The sequence below is a fragment of the Thermobia domestica genome, chromosome 1 (genome assembly GCF_964235325.1).
Source record: "Thermobia domestica chromosome 1, izTheDome1.hap1.1, whole genome shotgun sequence".
NCBI classification, from domain to species: domain Eukaryota; kingdom Metazoa; phylum Arthropoda; class Insecta; order Zygentoma; family Lepismatidae; genus Thermobia; species Thermobia domestica.
Window position 1 is genome coordinate 227,628,114 of NC_137454.1, and position 7,965 is coordinate 227,636,078.

The window sequence follows — 7,965 nt, forward strand, 5'->3', positions numbered from 1 at the left end:
CTCGGCCCTGGCCTCAGGAAAAGTACCATGCCAGCGTACACCATATGGGATTGAGGAAAACCAAGTGAAACCTCACTCAGAATGGGCGGTCTGAGCAGAGATCGTGCCCATGCTCACTCAAATTATCCAAATATCGCGTTCTATGCATTGTGGCCTATATATCATATTTAGTAGGTCTAAATAAAAATACATAACATTCTTAAGATAATTAAAGCATAAAGTACCGGAAAAACCAAAATTTTACGTAGTGCATAGATCATTATAGAACTTGACTTTACTTAGTTATTATTAGGCCTGCAGTAATAGACTGTAATAGCTATTTATTTTAACTTTTGGAATAGCTATAATATCTTTTATCTTCAAATAAGTATGTTTACTAGGTAAAACCAAGAATAAAAATAATAAAACAAAATATTCGGGGAAGACGTTTGACAAATAAAGTAAAAAATGTCCTGTATAAAAGAAAAAGTTCAAGTCCAAATTTTGATTCCAGTTTTATTTTGCAAAACAATGGACACCTATTTTCTCTACCTTTCATGGGACACCTTTCGTGGGACCATTTTTTTTTTTTTACAAACTGAGCATTTTAACCAATCTCCCTCCCTTGTACTGAACGACCATATTTACCACAATGTCCACATTCTTCATCATCAGTAGGATCACTAAAACTGTCACTATCTTTGTCTCACTATGTAAACTGTCAGTATCTTCGTTCAAGTCACTCACTGACTCTTCGGATTAACTTTCTAATTTGTAGTTGCGCGTTGTCCTTTTCTTTGGCGGTTTCGATTAGAATTTCTTGGGCAGGGTTAGAAAGCTCAACAATCTTTAGCTACTTACAATGATGAGATATAGGCCCGTTTTGATGGAATAGAGGCAGCTTCTAAGTCGTTTCTATGTGGAGTGTTCGTAACTACTTTCGCCTCCCTGGCTTTCGACCACGTGTGTAGCGATGCTGTGGCTGTAGTTGATAGCGGAGTCACTACTTCAATCGGTACTGTCGTGCTGTTCTCTTCGCTTTGCACTGTACACGAAACGGCAGTTCGACATTTGAACCAATAAGTAATCTGTGAAAGTTTCATTACAATCAGTTCAGGAGTTATCGAGAGACACACAGACGGACAACACAAATGCCAAACGTCTCAAATAGAATACGTTCGGTGACACTCGGTATAAAATAATATGTCAGGTCTAATACATCTTACAATTCAGTTATTTTTCTTCGCTGTTAGTTCAAATACGTATGAATCTATTTAGAAATTTTCCATATTAGGATCCTGCTAGTATTCCATATTAAGAAAATTGACATTTTGGGTAGTTCTCTTCCTACACACGCTTACGTGATTCTCTGTGTACTGAATCTTTATAGCCTTATGGTACACTTTACATGTAATTTAAATATCACAAACTCGAAAATAATACTTGCCTTTGCGTGCATTTAGCACCCTGGAAATGTACGCCCGAAAAACTTGAAGCTCTTTAGAAAAATATTCTGCAACAAAAGAAAATGTTATGTTATCGTTCGGCAGCAAACCACTTATGCGCAGACTGAAGGTACCACTGTGTACAAGTTTACGTAAAGTTCATTCGGTAGCAGCACATAGCGGACAAAATAGTCTGGTATTTCATATTAGGAACGTATTCCATATGGTGCACCCACCCTACGCAAAAAATAAACGAATACGTATTTTTTATTTTCTGCTGAGAAACGATTTTAGGGAACAGAAGCCTCCACCCATAAGTTTGAAATTTCACTCCCGAAAGGCAAGAAGAAGTGGGCCGAAACGAATGAAATTGTGCGCAGATATTGTAAGAATAAAACGAGGAAATACGTGTTTCGTATTTTCCTGAAAAATAGTAAAGTGGGGCACGCATTCTGCCAAACCTTTGAATACGAAATATCAAAAGAGCGAATAATTATAGATCGGAAGTGCCTAAAGGACATGAAGAATTGCAACAAAACTCTATAGGGACAACATGTAAAAAAAATAAACGAACACATATTTGTTTTAGAGGACAAAATACCTCAATCAAAATTTTGAAAGTTGATGCTATTATACTGTATATGGTACAGAATATCAAAAGTTCGAAAAGTTATACTGTATATGGTACAGAATATCAAAAGTTCGAAAAGTTATTATACTGTATATGGTTTGTTAATGACAGTATGTTATATAAGGTGACAAGTAATTATTTATAAATGTACTCAAGATCGTTTTCAAAATCAGAAACGGTCGAAGTCTGAAATACGTGTTCGGCGTTTTGATGGTGATAAGTTTGCTTTGTTAATCCGCTTTTTTGCTTAAGGTGGATCACTAGATGTTCTTGGTACTATGCTGAACGCCACTTAAGTAGTGTGGCGTTATCAAGTAGTGCTGAGTGTGTACTTATGCCAGATAATAACGGAAGTAATCATGGAATTCTGCTCGGATACTTACCAGAGAAATTAGTTTTCGATCCATACCGCAATTCACAGCTAAGCTCCGCTTCTCGAACTGCAACGCTAGAATCCATAAATTAAACGTACAAATTTGGCAACAACGCATTATGGCGCTCTGCGCAAGTTTCTTCTAAAAATCTATTTCCTTAAATGTAATTAATATTTAAATAAAATGTGAATCATAACACGAAAAACTGTCAAACAATATATCTATTTTGTAATAGGGTTGTTACTTTAAAGTACTTTACACTTTCAAATAAACTTTTCATAAAATTGAGCACTTCCAGTAAGATCTAACAGCAAGTGCCATCTTGTGTGCTCATTGTAAAACGAATCAAATATTATCTTCTTGTATTTGTTACCTTTTTCGATATCAGAAGACACAACCAAATGAATCAGTGTCTTGTGTTGTAGCTGAAACATAACTTTATCTTATAGCAGAATATTTATAATACGTAACGTTTCATTGCGCAGTATTTAAGGGAATACGCTAAAATATGTACTGACTTCCGGGTGGTGATCCACCTTAATCAAATTAATCATGACGGTGAGAATGAAGATATGAAAATGAGAGGAGTGCAGACACACAAGCACCCTGCTGTTAGCGCGGGAATATTAAAAATAGAGGTAAACGATAGGAACAATAACATTTTCGAACTTCGAGCAGTTGTTGCATAGGGGCTTAAAAGGATCAGAACTTAACCCAACGAATTTCGTCTGTTTCAAAGAGTGACCACTACAAATTCACTTTTTTATTTCTTTGATATATAAAATGTTTCCAATTTGAAGGAATTTATTGCGACCATTTCTCCATCACTACTTGTATCGCCAAGATATTTCCTTTTGTGCATACGTATCTAGTTTTGTGATTTTACTACCTACCTACATACAAAACATATACAAATAGATAATATCTGTGTGCTAGTGTATTTTTAATATGTTAATTAATAATATGTAACCTTAAATTCAGAACTTTCATTAATTAAGTGATTAAGTAATTACTATCATTTCAAACATATATTGTAACCAACTACATTTTGGATTTTAAATACAAACATTAAACAATTTCTTCAGCTCCATCGATCAATCTTAAGAAATTCGCAAAGAAGACTCATTCCGAATTTTTGTTACATTTCACAAAATATTTTTTACCATAAAAGAGTCGAAATGAAAATGCAATTTGTGTGTTTAAAATTACAAAATTTTACAATTTTACAAAATTACAGAATAAAATTGCAAAATTTTACAATTATTACTGGAAATTAATGCTATCACTCATTGCGAACATTTTAAATGCACATAATTTCTAACGTATTGAAATTTAATTTCTTATCGATAGCATGAAACGTTGTAAATAGTTGTACTGTCAATTTCCATAACTGTTCTGCAAGTGGATTTGTATAGAACCAAAGGAAGTTTTGTCAAGTTGAACACAAATTACAAAACAAGCCTTTTGAAATCAACTCTTATTTGTAAAAGAATGCATAATGATCGCTTTTGGCTGTTGCACTGGTATTTCAAATCAGCTTAATAAAAATTCAGAGTAGCATAACAATGTAAGCTGCTTTTCTTATATGTAAAAAACGAAATAAACTTGGTAATTGACTGCACGGGGTGCCGAATTATACTTCTCCCCGAGCGCCGAAATCTTTAACTACGATTTTTTTTTTAACTCTGTTGACATGTAAAAATTTCGAACGGGCTTCCTACAAAACGGATTGTCGAGCTCATTAATGGTATATGGCAAGCATTAAAAAAGGCAAATAATTTTAAAAAGTCGGCACAATCAAGCCCTTAAATGAGATATAAGCTTTGTTCTCTGAAAATGTTTAGTTTCTAGGTTGAAATTGGTAAGGGCAATTTTAAGTTTTCGTTGTTATGGAAAGATAGGGAGATTGTGCTGATATTCACTGGTAGAGTCAATTACTTTCGAAATTCTCTAAAAGTAATTTCATATGTTTAAGTATAACTCTTCCTCGTTGTTCAATAATTTATTTTCGTTCTTAATGATTCTTTGCTTTTGGTTAGCGTATGTAGCTAGTATTAAAGTAATTGAAGTAAATGATGTAAGTTGACTCTCAAAATAATTTCGGGCACTCATTACTACACTAATTATTAGTCAAATAATTATCACTGAATCTTTTTTCTGGTTTGTACTGTACAGCCACCAGCAAAGGTATCCCCCCTCTAAGTGCATTAATTCGCCTATTATCGAAGTTTCAGATATTATCTATTCGAGTATTATCGAAGTTCCTGGTATTATCGAAATTTCGAGTACTATTGAAGTGTCAGTATTATCGAAAGTTCGAGTATTACCAAAGTATCGGGTATTATCGAAAGTACGAATATTATCGAAGTTTCGGATATTATCGAAAGTACGAATATTATGAAAGTTTCTTGCAGCCAATAATTCCTTCTTGCAGCCAAACTAGTCAGACAACTTTTATCATCTGATAAGTTATTGCAATGTTGTATTTGGGAGGAGAAAGGAAAGTGTGCGGAAAGGGACTGCTTTTTCGACAGACAGACACACACACACAGGGAGTTCAATTTCTTCCTGAATTCCAACTTGTTTGTTATTTGCTGACCACCTATTGTATCAGTGTTGCCAGGCATGCGGTCTTAAACGTACAAATACGGTAATTTGGTCTTCGTACGATATAGTACGGTCCAACAACTCATCCATATTAATCATGTGCGGTGTTGCTAAAATTTTGTAGCCAAATTTTATTTTTAAGCCAAATAGATTATCTTCTGTCATGTTTTCTCTCTCACACAGTGGCCTCTAGTTTACACATGGCCGCAGTCAGATATGATGATGCTTTGGTAACAAACTCCCTCTTTCGCCTTTCACTAAAATAAATGTTAATCAAGTCAGTGGTGATTTCAGGGGGTTGCTCAGGAGGATATTTCCTCACGAACATACCTGTAATAGTGTGCACCATGGGCTACCAGTATTTTTGCTACTTTCGCCCTCTGTGTATTCAAAATCTCCCGGGGTAAGATTACCATAATTTCTGGACACCAATCCCAGACATTTCTTAAAATGATGTGTGTTTATTGAGAATTTAAAAAAGTCTAACCTTAAGTTTCAAAACTGCTTATACTCATTTTCTTTACTTAAAACATATTTTTATATTATTGCCTTTATAATTTTTCAAGGTAAAGTATTCTTCCGAAGAACATCTTATCACTATTGATTTTTCATAAGTATCAGCAAAGACAGATTTGCAAGCCAACCACTTGACCAAACATTGTGAAATTTCCAGATCTTCAATTTTCCCTAAAATTTCGGACATTAGCTAATGCCAGACAATTTTCCGGACATAGACTTGAATCCCGGACGAAATTTAAACCTACCCGGGGAAACTTTGAAATCATCACTGAGTTTAATGAACATGACGAACGGAAATAAATCTATTACCTCGGCAGTGAACATATACAGTATAGCTATGATCTAAACAGTCGGTCTGTACATTATGATGAATCCACACACTAGCGGATCCAGAAGCGTTGTTTGGTGGGTGCAGATTGCTTCCTGGACGAATAATGTGAGTTTAAAATACTAAGGTTTACATCAATTCAGAATAATGTAGTGCATTATTTTATATATAGACCTATTAAAAGGTACTCTTTGGGGAAATGCAGGGTCGACTGGTCCTCCAGTCCTCCCCTTGGATGCGTCAGGGGATCCGTATGCGATAGTTTCATACCATTCCAAAGTAAGTTAAACTCTATAAGTTGTCTCCTATATAGTTCGAGCCAGTGGCGTATACAGAATTTCATCAAGGGGTGTTCATCCAGTCAATTTTATTCTCTCACGACAAGCGTGATTTTTGTATAAGTTAACACAGTAAAAGTTTATTATTCCATAATATCTTGCTCAAGAGAGTTTAAACCTCAAAGTTCTTGAGTACGCCATTGGTTCGATTTAAGGTATTAAAACTAACTATATAATTATTGTAATAGTACTCTTTTACTTTTATTTTATTGTGTACAATTTTAAAGTAAAACAAACATTTCAGGATACAGTTTATTTTTTTATTTATTTTTATTTATTTATTTATTTATTTATTTATTTATTTATTTAGCTTCCCACATTTATGCTCCGATGCTAAGGAAAATGGTGGTGTTGGTAATGAAAGAAATGTTGGAATGAAGAAAGCGGAAAGAAACAGGAGAACCTCGAGAAAATAAAATACGTACATGGTGTTTATGCATCAGAAAATTTTACTTGGCGCAAGCTGAAATGAACCATGGACCCCACATACTAGAGATATCTGGATACAAGCAATAAATTATTATGTGTATATACAAAGTACATTACTTACGTAAGAAGTTTTATTGATCGGTAATACGGACAATAAATCAATCCATTCTTATCTTGATTACTGTTTATGCCTTTCTTAAGTCTAGCTACGTTGTAACGCTAATGCTGGTTGTAAAACAACTTTTAGGGCCTACACCAGAGCCCTGCACGGGCCGGTCGCGCCCGGTTCGGCCCGGCCCGGCCAGACCCGTTTCAAGTAATATCAAACTGGACCGGGCCCTAACCGGGCCGGGCACATTTCGGGCCGAATCGGGCCGATTCGGGCCGAGCACATATCGGGCCGAACCGGGCCGGCCCGACTCGGCCCGGATACTCTGAAAGACGGTTCAGAAACTAATGTTGTCAGCCTATTTGTTTTTTTAATGTCCTCCACTACCTCTATTTTTGCCGTGTTTGTACGGTCTTACTGTCAGCCTATGTTAATCGTAATGTATTTGGGAAACTGACTCTTTATTCAAGACTGCGATGTACTGGTAATACTATTACTATTACTACTTCTACTACTACTATTACTACTTCTACTATTACTACTACGACCACTGCTAATACTACTACAAGTGCTACGACTTCGCGTCAGAGTTGGCATGTCTGGTGGTACCGAATTTACCTTCTAAGTACAGAATAAAATTTAGAAATGCTAGTTATTATGGCCGGTCTGCGTAGAATGTGAACCGATGCTTGATCTACGAGGGAGAATAGTGGCTCAATAGAAAAAACACTCACATCTGGTGCTAGAGGTCGTCGGATCAATCCCTGCTCATGCTATGTGAGCTTTGTTATGAACAAACATCGTGTGCATGGGAGTTTCTGGGGTGGTCCCGCTTCCTCGCACTGTTTTCTTTCCACCAATTCATCCCATCATCATCCATTCAGCCTGAGCCGTAGTTACCTAAAGAACGTATGATAAAGTCAAGTACTTGACCTAGTAAGTAGAATTTGGTACGCAACCATTGGACCACGGAGGGCAAAACCATAAACTGGCGTGCTCATAAGATCAGTGCAATTTGTAGTAATGTTCAATTAGCAAGGCAAATATCGAATGGTGTTACATGTTCGTGTATTGTTTATAGTATGATGCTACAAATATAACAAAATATAATGATCAAATAAATCACCAAATCGCCAGGGTCGATTAGGTGTTCCTGGAACGGTGGCTCAGTGGTTGGGCGTTCACCTCTGGTGTATGGGGTCCCTG